The 13,103-nt window shown below is 51.2% G+C and overlaps 1 long non-coding RNA gene across 1 annotated transcript; it reads left to right on the forward strand.

Annotated features, from left to right (window-relative positions):
* Positions 1–318: 318 nt before the first annotated feature.
* Positions 319–10,110, forward strand: LOC110292176. Its single transcript, XR_002377681.1, has 4 exons — positions 319–536; positions 2,352–2,477; positions 5,682–5,744; positions 9,487–10,110. It is a non-coding gene; the product is annotated as an uncharacterized LOC110292176 (long non-coding RNA).
* The last annotated feature ends 2,993 nt before the right edge of the window (positions 10,111–13,103 follow it).

A 13,103-nucleotide genomic window follows, 5' to 3' on the forward strand; every position in this document is an offset into this window, starting at 1 on the left:
GTCGGCATGAATCATGTTTATTGAAAACAGGAAACAAAGGGAGGAAGGGAAGAAAGCCCAGGCAGGGAAAGGCAGCAGGCAGAGGTGCAGCGTGCAGTGGGGAGTGGAGATGGGAGCAGCCCCAGAAAAGACTCATTCATCTCCTCGTGTTTGCTCCAGGACACCACACACCAGCACGCTGGCGAGTTTTATCTGCTTGCTTCAGCTGTGGAGTTCACTGTGAGCCAGCAATTGGGTGCTTCAGAGACTTGCCCGCCCAGGAGAGGACAAGGAGGCCCCCCAGAACAGCTTCTGGCCCATCTCTCGGCCAGCAGAGGCCTGGCTTTCAACGCTGGCCAAGGGTGAAATTGCATTACATTCTGCCTGGTAATGAGGTGTTGCAGGTCTCGGCCCCCAGCCAGAAGACGCAGCTCTGGCCACCAGCCCTGACCCAGCCATCCTCCAGCCAGGACTGGACTGCCTAGCAGAGCCAGGGAGGAGGCAGGGTGCAAGTACTTGAGGCACAGAAAAGTGCAGAGGCAGAGGGTCAACACCAGGTAAGAAAGGGATGGGGTCTGAGACTACCTCATACCTAGCACCTTATACCCAGCACTTCATACTCAGCATCTTATATCTAGTACCTTGTACCCAGTACTTCATACTTGGTACCTTATACCTAGTACCTTGTTCCCAGCACTTTACACTCAGTACCTCATATCCAGCATCTTGTACCCAGCACTTCATTCTTACTACCTCAGATGTAGCACCTTGTATCCAGCACTTCACACTCAGGACCTCATATACAGCACTCTTTTCCCAGCACTTCATAGCTAGTACCTGGAGCCTTGCTCAGTCTTACTGCTTCACACAGTAGGTCTCTGGTTTCCTGGGGCTGCCACAATAAGTCAGCAGAAACAGGAGACACTCTGTGACCTTCCTTTACTGACAGCTCCAAGCCTAGCTGTTGACAGGGTCACAACTTTCCCAGGCTCACACATCTCTTCAGCTTCTGGTGAAGGTGACAATCCTTCCATATCCCTGTGTCACTCCAGTCTCTGTCTCCACCTTCATATTCTGCTCTTGCTGTATGTTGCTGTTTGGACCCAAATTTCCCTCCTCTGAGGGCACTAGATTAAGACTACACTGACAGTGACATCATCTGGATTACTTACATCTGCAGAAAGCATATTTCCACATCCAGTCCCTTTCCTGGTGTTAGGGATTTAGGACACTTAAAATTCAACCCACAATGATTAACACTGATTCACAGGCCACTGCTGTCCATCATGTCCTCTGTTAGGAGCTATCAGGACCTCAGTGATCACACTGTCTCGCCAGAGATGAGGCAGGAATCGTTACACACCCATTTTACTGGTGAGAAAATTGAAGCTCAGAGAATATCTCATTCATTGCTGTGAAGAGACACCGTGGCCACAGAAACACTTCTAAAGAAAAACATTTAATTGGAGTTGGCTTACAGTTCCAGAGGTTTAGTACATTATCATCATGGCGGGAAGCATGGTGGGTACAGGCAGACATGGTGCTGGAGAAGGAGCTGAGAGTTCCACATCTAGATCAGCAGGAAGAAAATGCCACACTGAGCATGGCTTGACCATCTGAAATATCAAAGCCCACCCTGTAGTGAATACTTTCTTCAACAAGGCCATACCTATTAACAGTACCACTCCCTATGGACCGATAGAGGCTATTTTCTTTCAAATCACCACAGAGAGTATACACACACACACACACACACACACACACAAGCACACAGCAGCTAGCACTGGGGGAGTGAAGGTCAGTGGTAGATGTCTTGTCCACCATGCACAAGGCCCTGGATTCCACCCACAGTTTTATACATGTACATATATGTATACATACACACACATACACCTATACATGCATATACATATACATACACACAGCACACACATATACATACATACATATATACATACATACACACACATATATACACATACACACATATACACATATATACACATACACATATATACACATACATATGTATACATACACATACATATGTATACATCATATACATATACCTGTAGCTAATATTAGACATAGGTCCAGGAAGGTGTAACATAGCCATGGTGGATGGAACCTCTTAGCAAGATGTGTGAATGTGGAGTGCTGCGAGCATTTGGGACAAGAGTGGGACCAAAGATACTTCCTGCAGGTGACACAGTTAAGGGGAAGGCAGGTTTAGGGTCTTCCTGGAAGTGATTCAGTTAAGGGGAAGGTAGGTTTGGGGTTGATGGCCAGTTAGGTGTGGAGGGGTGGCCTTGCTGGGGGAAGCATGTCACTGAGGTGGGTTCTGAAGTTTCAAAGCCACTCTCCATTCCCAGGATGCCCTCACTGCATTATGCTTGCTGCTGAAGATGTGAACTTCTCAGCTTCCCGCTCAGTCACCAGACTTCCACTTTAACATCATGGACTCTAAATCTTCGGAACCTTGCCTGATCCTTCCTTCTGTAAGCTGCCTTCGTCATGGTGTTTTATCACAGCAACAAAACAGTAATGGATGCACACAGGTCCTCATTGCTACTGTTTCTGCCTCCCTCTCACCATGAAGGGCTCCTGGTCTGATTCCTCAGATCTGGTCCCCAGCTTTCTTGGCCATTCTTCCAAAAGCACCCTAGAGAGATGCTATCGTAGGAATAGGACTCAACTCCAACACATCTCAGCTATGCATCCTTGGGCCCCATCTTCACCTCTCTGGGCCACTTTCTACACCATCAACTGAAGAAGATCAAGTAAGGTGACCACAGTGACGGTATCTTAAAGACTAAAAGCTCTGGGGAAGGGTCATCGTCCTTCATAACAGGTGACACCCAGTGAGAGAGGCTCTTTGCTCAGCTCTGCAGTCGGCCCCACCTCACCACTCACCTCTGGGCCTTTGCAGAGGCCTCACCCCTCCCCTGGAGCGCCTTCCCCCTCCAACCACCCCTATCACCACACAAGCTCAATGATCAGACATGCTGGGCTGTCTTGGTGTTGTGAATTCCTTCTCTAGACCCCAGCTTCTGTGACACAGGGAACATACACAGCCTCATCAGCGGGGCTGCTGTAAGAGTTAAGGTAATGGGCCTGAAGCATTGAGCAGGCTGGCTGTGTCGTTTATCAGAGAAGGCGGAATGGTTACTTGCCTGGGTGTCTGGGAGGGAGCCAGTTGCTCCTCTACCCCCACAGACAGGGAGTGGAGGAGAGAGGGAGAGGCATGGGAGGAGAGGTGAGAAATGGAGCTAATTACAGAGGCCAGAGTGGAGAGCAGCAGCACCTGGGGCTCCTTGGCTCCTGAGAGTCCCTGCTACTTCGGAACCTCTGCCTTCTGAGGGTCCCTGCCTCGGAGGACATCAACCCTTTGACATCTATCTGCCCATTTCCAGGGACTCGGTTGACCTTGGGACTCATCTTAGTCGCGCCCCTTTTCTATGAGGACCGTTTAGACTTTGGTTCTCCCCATATGAAGCCTTTCTCTTTTCATCAGCTTCTTAGACCTACGCCCCTGTGAGGCAGGACTTTCTCTCTGTCCCTGGACTTTTTTCTTTGACCTCAGGGCTCAGCACAGGTTTGGCTTTTTCTCCAAGAATCTGTGAATGAAATGAGTCCTTGAACATCTCCGTGGGAGACACAGGAGGTTACCAGTCCCTACAGCCCTGGCACCAGACCCTCCTTCCCTTGCCAGCTGCTCCTGCCTCTGGCTTCTGCCTCACGTGTATCAGCCTTGCTCTGTATAGAGGAAGGAACTCAGGGGCTGGGGAGGGATCCGTGACTGCTCTGCCATCGCCTGCAGTAAGCACTGTCCCAGAATGCTAGCCCTGCTGAGTACAAAATACCTGGCACTCTGCCACCTGTTCCCTGTGCTTCCTGCATCCCCCATGAGGAGACATAGATGGTCACAGAGAGAGGTAGTTAATCTCTTAGACTTGGTGCAGCTCCCCCACCCTGGCCCTGACCCGGACACACGTGTCCTCTTCTGCTGGACAAACCACTCCATCTTCCACCACCACCCCTCCCTGATATTTAAGGAAATTAAGGCTAGGTCTGGCTGCTAAATATTTGTCTAAGCAGAACAGAAAATGGTGCCAAAGAAGGCCTTCAATTTTATGAGCAAATAAATCGTCTGAAGGAGATGAGCTGGGGACAGGGAGCCAGGCAGTGCCTCAATTATTTAGAACAAAAAGTGCCTCCCAAAGTCTGGAGAGGCTGTTCAAGTCCCCTGCACTCACTTTTTTTTTTTTTACACAGGGCTACACAGACAGGATTTCTGTATGGTAGCCCTGGTTGTCCTGGAACTCTCTCTCTCTGTAGACTAGGCTGGCCTTGAACTCAGAGATCTACCTGTCTCTGCCTCCCAAGTGCTGGGGTTAAAGGCCACCACCTGACCCAAGTCCCCCTTTCTGAAAGCACACTCTTGTTCTTTTGCATTGCCATATGGGCTGAGGCTGGGGAAGGTCACTTACAGATTCTTGGCTTCCTCTCTTGGATCCCTGTCAGGTCATTCCAGGTCCCCTTCCTGGATGGCTGAGCCTCCTGATCCTCAGGGCAGCTGAGTGGAGGAGCTTGGCCTCTGCGTTCTACAGGACCTGACCCTGCCTCCTGGCAGCAGTCGCCACCTGCCCATGCTCAGCCTTTCCCTATGCATGATGGGATGTTCTTTCTGTACGATGAGATGCAGCCTTTTGGAGGTGCTGTGGATATGAAGGAGAGCCTTCCTGCCAGCGTATGACACACAGTGAGGTCTCCAAAAGATGTCCACATTCTAGTCCCTGGAACCTGTGGGTATCATACTTTATGTCACTTTATGTAAGGGGTGGTACAGGGAAGGGGGATAAAGGCTGCAAATGAAATGAAGGATCTGGTTAACTAGCCTTCAGATGGGGTGAGGATCTAGGTAGGTGAGGATCTGGGAGGAGGAGGAGGAGGAGGAGGAAGAGGAAGAGGAAGAGGAAGAAGAAGAGGAGGAGTTGGTACTGGATATGAGATAGACTTCAGCAGCCTCATTGACTTTGAACTTGGAAAAGACCATGAGCCAAAGAATACAAGTAGCCTCTAGAAGCTGAAACGTGTTCAGTAGAAGTGTGTTCCCCAGAGCCTTCAGGAGCACAGCCCTACCTTTGTGCCAACCCAGCATGATTCATTTGGGACTACCGACCCCAGAGCTGCTGGACAATGCTTTGTGTTATTTTCTCCTGGGGACACATTTGCATTACGTGTGCACGTGAGTGTGTGTGTTCGGGAGTTGGCACTCACCTTCCACCTCTCTGAGGCAGAGTCTGTCTCCTCATTTCTTCTGCTGTACTGCACTTCAGGTTAGCTCCACGTGGAGCTTCCAGGTGATTGCCCTCATCTCACTGCAGGAACGTTAGGATTATGGATGCTTCTGTATCTGGCTCTTTAGATGGGTTCTCGGGATCTAACTGATGTCCACAGTCTTCTATGGCTGGTGCTTTTGTCTCCTGATCCATCTTCTTGGCCAAAAGTACTGGTTTTTGGAGACGAGGTCTCCTGTATCTCAGGCTGGAGTCAAACTTGCTGTGTAGCCAGGGCTAGCCCCAAACTCCTGATCCCCCTTCTACCTCATGAGTGCTGAGATTACAGTTGTGTGTCACCATTCCATGTTTCACCTGTGTTGTTGTTGTTGTTGTTGTTGTTGTTGTTGTTGTTGTTTTCAGCCACTCTGCTTACAGTAATTGGTTACAACAGCCAACAGAATCTAATCCAGTGCCCGACGAACAGTGTCAGCCCTGTCCCTGCAGGGCTGTGCGATACAGCCAGTTCCCCAGCTGCTCTCTAAACTCCACACCTTCTTTGTAAGCAGAAGAGCATAGATTACAAACCGGAAAGTTTTCTTGTTGTAATTGTCCCCTAAAAGACCACCACGGCCCATCCAGCCCCCTCCATACTCCTCCTTCCCCCTGCAATCTGTTCCCTGCTCTCAGCAGGGTCTAGGCTGGGACCGGTGGTGCCCGCGGCCCCTGGAGGAGACAGTTAATAAAAGCAGGAGGAGGAGAATCAATGTGTGCTGACATCCCTATGACAGATCAGCAAGAGAGACAGATTTAATATCCTGCCGTTTCCCTTCCTCAGCCTGGGGGCCGGAATTGATTAAATAAATTAAAGCTATGCAGTTGCGATGTCTGGGTAAGGTCGTCTAGTCCTCCCACTGTCACCGTCCAGCCACACAGCTCACCCCATTTCCGAGGTCCCTAAGAGCCCTCCAAGGATGGAGTCCTACGAGTGTGGGTGTTCTCCCTCTGTCTGGACCTCCCAGTGTGTAGAAGACTCTGGATGAGTGAGGGGTGTGGAGCAGATCACAAGAAAGGGTGGGAGGGAGGATTCTGATCAATGGTAGCTGGGGCTCTGGGGAGCTCCAGATAAGGGGCAGCAGCAGCAGTGAGCGAGCTGGGCAGGTGCACACTTCATGCAGGCTCCGCCTAGGCTTGGGCTCCAGCTGAAGCTCAGGAGAGCAGGGTCCAGTCCTCCTGGCAGGATAGGGGTCAGCCTGGAGATTGACCCCACATGTCTATCTCCCTACCCTGGCCTACCAGGTGGGCATGAGCTACTGAGCAGTCTACCACTCTGTACCCTGTTCCTTCCAGCTCTTTCCGTAACCAGTTCAGGGAAGGCAGGCACTATAGAACAGAGGGTTAGAGATGGCAGTGGGTCAGGTGTCATGGCATGCTTTGTAAACCTAATACTTGGAAGGCTGAGATTTCCTAGGGAAACTGGTCAGCAACAACAATAGCAACAGCAACAGTAGCAGCAACAGCAACAGCAACAGCAGCAACAGCAGCAACAGCAGCAGCAACAACAGCAACAGTAGCAGCAGCAGCAGCAACAGCAGCAGCAGCAGCCACAGCAACAGCAACAGTAGCAGCAGCAGCAACAACAACAGCAACAGTAGTAGCAGCAGCAGCAGCAACAGTAGCAGCAGCAACAACAACAGCAACAGTAGTAGCAGCAGCAGCAGCAACAGCAACAGTAGCAACAGCAGCAACAGCAACCGCAACAGTAGCAGCAACAACAACAATAACAGCAACAGCAGCAACAACAACAGCAACAACAACAGCAGCAGCAGTCAAAGTACCTTCAGGATCAGCAAAAATGATTGTCCATTTGAGTACAGCCTACACACGAGCCTCTCTCTCCAAGCATAGAGAAGAGACTACCCTCCGACCACAGGGCTTCACCAGAGTCCTACACACAGTCATGGTTTTGAGCCTCACAGTTCTTTTGCAACTGCTAGACACAATGAGCATCTGATGTGTTTCCTTCCAAAGCACTTGGCACTACCACCCCGCCTGAGCTGGACACAATCCCCGTTTCACGGATAAGGAAAGCGAGGTCAGGAAAAGGTCATCCAAGATCACAGCTGCAACGTGGAGCCAAGAACGCCTGGTGTGCCCCCACACCAAAGTTCATTCCATGTCAGAGGAAACATCTTAGCTTCCAGTGGGTCAGGGCAGGAGTCATGAGTCTGCAGGGCTGGGACAATGATGAATGTGGCTCAGGACAGAATTAGAAAACAGGGACACTTGTCACCTTCAGCCTTCTTTTTGCAGCTTCCTTCAGCCTATGCTGATGAGGTCAGGATGAACCTCTATTGTTGGACCAACCACGGTACAAGTGTCCACTTTTCCCACCGGCAGGCCCTCAAGCAAGCCACTGGCCTCTCACAGCCCCTCTGTGTGCCTGTCTGTAAAATATTAATGATGAGTACATTGGTTCACATCAATCTACACAGAGTGGCCCCTCTGTGGTTTTACAACAGGTAACACAGCCTGGATGTAAACCGTGGCTTCTCCATTGCCATCAATGGTCCAAGAGGGGGATCTAGGTCAAGGGCACATGTGGTCCAGACGCAGCCAGCCAGCAAGGAGAGTCAGGGACTGTCTTGTGGAGACTGCTTCCTCTCCCCCTAGCCACTTTCTGAGGTAGTAGTCATTCATGAGACGTACTTTGCTACTTAGAAGGACCTTGCAGCTCCTCCCCCAACACACCCCGCCTTCCATGACAATTTTGATGAGCAGCCTCCCAAATGCCATCCTGACTACTGAAATTGCCAAGGCTCTGAGAGATGGCAGGAGGAAGCTGGGGCTCCTGGCTCTGGCATCCTCTCTCCCCTTCAGCTCACCAAGTGCTGCTTTTGCTTATGGGCTTGTGCCAGCTGTGAGCCAAGTCTGTCATTAGGGCCTCGATTTCTCTTGCAGTGGAAGCGGGATGCTGGGAGAGGAAAGACAGCCAGGCGCTTGGTGATTCTAAGCACAACAGCTACACTTAGCCATCAGCCTGTCTGCCAGTTCCCAATGCAGCTCCTAAGGACAGCACGACAGTGCGCAAGGCGGCCCCGCTCCCTAGCAATTAATTCTCATTCCAGTTTAAACTCTTCCTAGGGAGTGTCATGCAGATGTCCTGGAAAGGGGTGAATCCAGGGACAGAGGACAAGTCAGGATGAACAGAAAACCAGGGTGAGAGATGACAGCAGTCCCAGGAAAATGAGACAATGATCAGTGGTGGCACTCAAAAGGGTGGGGGTTCCTGGGACCCATTTTCAGATCATGCCCCTAAGACCAGAGTCAAATTCACTACCATTCTCCCAGCTGCCAGTCACACCATCACCCCAGCTGGCTCCCAGGCCCTACTTGCTCTCCTTTATTACACTTCCTTTATCTCCAGATAGATACATAGTTTCCAGTGGCAGCCCGGGAGCCATAAGCACGCTTCCTGCCAGCCACGCTCTCTGGGAAGGAACACAGGGTGCTTCAGCCCTGGTCATCACTCCTTTTAACTTCACAGACTCTGAGCAGTAGGGGCCAGTTTGCAGCTAGGTTACAGATGAGGCAGTGGGCAGCAGTGACTTTGAGGCAGAGCTGAGGATTTGCACAAAGGTCCATCTAGCCCCAGAGCTGGCCCCTTAACGTTGAACTATATACTCCTCAGATACCTCAGTTCACTGCCCTTTTCTTCAAATGGACAACGGATCTCCTATCTGTCTCTCAGCCCTAGTTGTCTGTCTCTCAGGGGAAATGCTGAAGCTCGGTCGCAGTCCTCCGGCCTCCTCCATCAGCCTGCTAATCACTCCTTGTCCTGGCAGAACAGCCATCGAGCCATCACCCTGACCTTGGGGGCAGAGCCAGGATCTGCTCAGCATCCTTGCTATATAACTGGGTCACCTGGGACAAACGGCATCCTTCCCAGAGCTCCTGTTACTTTGTCTGTGCAAGGGAGGATACACACACACCAGCAGCATCAGGTCTGTGGAGAGGACACCTGCTTTTACTTGGCCAGCCCCAAGGAGCTGTCAGGAAACTAAAATTGACAGATTTCACTTGAGGTAGAATTTGCTGCCAGCATGGTGTCCACTGTGGATGGTAGGGACAGATGCAGCCTGGCAGGAGCTGTGGGGCTTAAAAAAGCCAACTAGAAAAGGGAGGTGCCGGCAGCAGCTATCACAGATCGCTTGTGATTTCTCATCAGAGCTGCCACTAAGGCTGATACCCATTCCAGACAGAGGGCAGACCACGTGACCCCCAAGGATGCTCTGCCCTGCCAAACCGCTGCCCGCTGGCCTTCATCCTGCTCAACTGTGCCCTGATGACCATTAGCCATGGCTGGAAAATCAATGGCTGCTGCCAGGAGGACAGCATGGGCTATGGCCTCCTCTTTGCATACATGGAGCTCTAAATCCCAGAGAGGCAAGACCAGAGACTCCTCAGGTCCCCCCCAGCACACACAGCAAACACAAGAGCTATGAACATTAATCTTGTGCCAAACTACCAAAGTCTGGCCTTCTTGAACTTTCTACTGCCCCAGCCCAGAGCAGGCTATGCCATATGGCCAATGAAGGTAGATAAAGGGTCTTCATAGTACAACATTGCAAAATAATACATATTAGAGTCCATGTCTGTGAGCTTCAAATGGAAATCATACAAAGGAGTACAGACAGAGTTGAAACATTTCTCCGTCAAGCCTTCTGTTATGTTAGAGACAGCCTAGCTGGCTCACAAGTCTATGAGGGGTCTCCTGTCTCAATTTCCCATCTCACCATAGTGCTGGGGTTACAGATGCTACCACACATTCTGGGGTTCTGGGGGTCCAAACTTAGGTCCTCGTGCTTGCATGGAAAGTGCGTTAACTGGCTCAATCATTGCCCCAGTTCCATTTCAACCATTCTTAAGTCCACAGACTGTGGGCTGAGGGCAGTTCATGGTGATTCAGCCATCACCACTATCCTCCTCAAGTCCCTCCTCATCTCCAAGCCGGATCTGTGCCGTTGGCTCAGCACTAACTATCTTCTTCTTGCTCCTTCACCCTAGAGGTCTCTTTCCTATTGTGAACTGTGTGCATCTTGGAGCTCTGGAGGTCTGTCCTTCAACCCTGCATGGCCCTCAGCTGCGTCTTGCATCACTGAGAGCACAGCCCGGCTGCAGAGACATTTCTTAGCCCCACCTCCCTAAGCAGAGGACCCTGGCCACAATTCCCAAAGACTCAGTGCCCTCCCCCTCCCCCTCTACTTCCATTCCAACGTGTGGCTGGGCAACCAGCCCACCATAGGGGCACCTATATTAGTTTCCTTTCTGTTGCTGTGACAAAACACCAGGACTCAGGCAAATTGTACAAGGAAGAATTTATTGGGGCTTGTGGCTCCAGAGAGACCGGACCCTCATGTTAGAGGATCGTGGGCATCAGGTTACAGATATGGCGGTAGAAGCAGGAAGATGAGGGCTCACATCTCAGCCATGAGCATGAAGCAGAGAGACAGACACAGAGAGACAAACAGACTGAGAGACAGACCGACAGACAGAGAGTCAGAGAGAGGGAGAGGGAGAGGGAGAGGAAGAGGGAGAGAATTGCATGTGACATGAAGCTTTTAATCTCAAAGCCAACCTCCTACAATGCTGTACACCCTAAACCCTAAACCTCCCTAGACAGCACCACCAACAGGGACCAAGTGTTCAGATCTCTAAGACTGTGGGAGACATCCCAGCATCACATGGTCTCCAGTCCCTTCGCTGTTGTGAATGAGGCTCATTGTGTACACAATGTGCCCCTGGAGTAGAATTGCAATGCCCATCCTGGGACTACCTCTAGTCCCTGTCACACACTGTAGGAATCTTTAGGAGACACCAAGAGGAGAGAAGGCAGAGGCCGGGAGACTGGGTCAGAACTGACTTCTCCCAACTCCACAACTTTCTGACTTGGTTTCTATCCACTGCCCCCAGGGACATAGCCGCCCTTCTCAGACTTCGGTTCCTACACTAGAAGACCTGTCTGTGTAGGCTGCTCAAGCCCCATGGCCAGCCCTTGGAGCTTCTCAGACTACAAGTGGGAGCCCACAGCCCCCATGATTGCAAGGGAGGCCCTTGCTGAATTATAGCTTGCACGGTCCTCTGGCGGATTTATCCAAGGGTATTTATCTCGAGCCTTTCTTTCCCTGAGATAAATGGAGAAAATTTACAGTCTGCAGCTCTCTAGGGCAAGCTGGGAATGGGGGATATCACCGGCCTGGGAGGACATCAGGTCACTGTGCAGAGACAGCGTGGACCAGGCTAGGGAGGGGCCGGCCAGCATGTGAACCACAGGAGCCTGCAGGGGAAGGACCCCAGCCCTCTGTAACTGTGAGGCCCCTCCGGAGCAGCAGAGGACAGTACAAGAATAACAGCAGGTACTGCTCATTGGCCTTCCCTAGTATCAGCCCCCGTATTTGTATCTCCTCATTTAATTCTCCTCCAAACTCTACACCCCGGAAGAGATCCCATTTCACGGGGCAGGAAATGAAGTCTACTGAAGCCTGTCTGTCACAACCACAGAGCAGGTAAACAGGCAGAATGTAACCTAACCCAGGGTCCCCAGGGTCCCCAGGGTCCCCAGGGTCCCTGTCTCAGCTCTGTCCTGTGAGAGAACCAATAGCAGCACCCAGGATAGAAACCAATTCCACCTGTTGGTTATTTCTCCTCCTGGCCTCCTCACCCAGACCAGCTTTCTCAAGGCCACTCTCCCACACTGTAGTGGACACGGAAGCTTCCAGAATGTTTCCTCACAGTTCTCCTTGGTCGTCACTGCCACACAGCTGTGAGCCCCTGCCATGTTGAGGGGAGAGGGGACCAACCGACCGCCAGCTGGTAAGCAAGGCAGAGATGTCATCAGTGGAATGAAACCTACCGACCCCAGCAGAAGGTGGGAGCCATAGGGGTTTCCGGAATCCAGCTTGGGAAGGTGCAGTTTGCTTCTACTGCCTAGTATACCCCTAACCCTGCCCTCTGCCCTCTGCCCTCTACCTCACAAACCCATCCTTTTCTCCAGACAAGCATGGGAAATGTAAAATGCCTATACCTTGCCACATCCCCTAAATGGGTTAGGGTTTCTCTCCCTGGAGCCTGGGCCAAAGGGTCAAAGGTCAGGGTCCAATGCACTGATGTCCCCATCTCTGCCCGCCTGGGCAGCACTAGTGGCAAGGTCCCCAAGGATGGCAGGCTGGGGCATGTAGCTGAGCAGTTCACCCTCCAGGCTTCCTTAATGACTCATTTGCCCTGTGGCATATAAACTTGATCGTGGCCCATCTCAGTCCCAAAGGTCACCCGCCTCAGGCCTCTGCCTGCCTCCTGGCCTCGCCTAACCCTGCAGTCCTGTAGGATTCACTACTGACAATAATTAAGTCTCACAAGGATGAAACGAAAATGAGTCGGGAGCCTTCGGGGATGGTATTAGCATACTAACTCTGTTTGTGGCTTAAATATTAATGTCGGAGTGTAATTACTACCCATGTGTCGCGGGCAGTGATGTGGAAATAGTCTCAGCCTAGAAAATGGGATGCTTTCATCCCGAATGCTGATGCACAGAGGGGAAGAGCTTGTGCTCTGGAGGGGTCTGGAGCTTTGAGAACAACGTTGGGCACTTTGAAGAAGGGTCATACACTGACAACATGGGGGCCCAATTCAGTCCATAGACTTGTTTGTAAATTCTAGCCTTTGGCATGTTTCCCCATGAAGGACACCAACAAAAACAGATCTTGGCTGTAGCTCAGTGTTAGAGTGGTTACCGCACATATGTGACGCCCTAGGTTCAATCCTTAGTACATATACATACACATACAC

Source organism: Mus caroli, chromosome 4 (genome assembly GCF_900094665.2).
Source record: "Mus caroli chromosome 4, CAROLI_EIJ_v1.1, whole genome shotgun sequence".
Classification (NCBI taxonomy): Eukaryota; Metazoa; Chordata; class Mammalia; order Rodentia; family Muridae; genus Mus; species Mus caroli.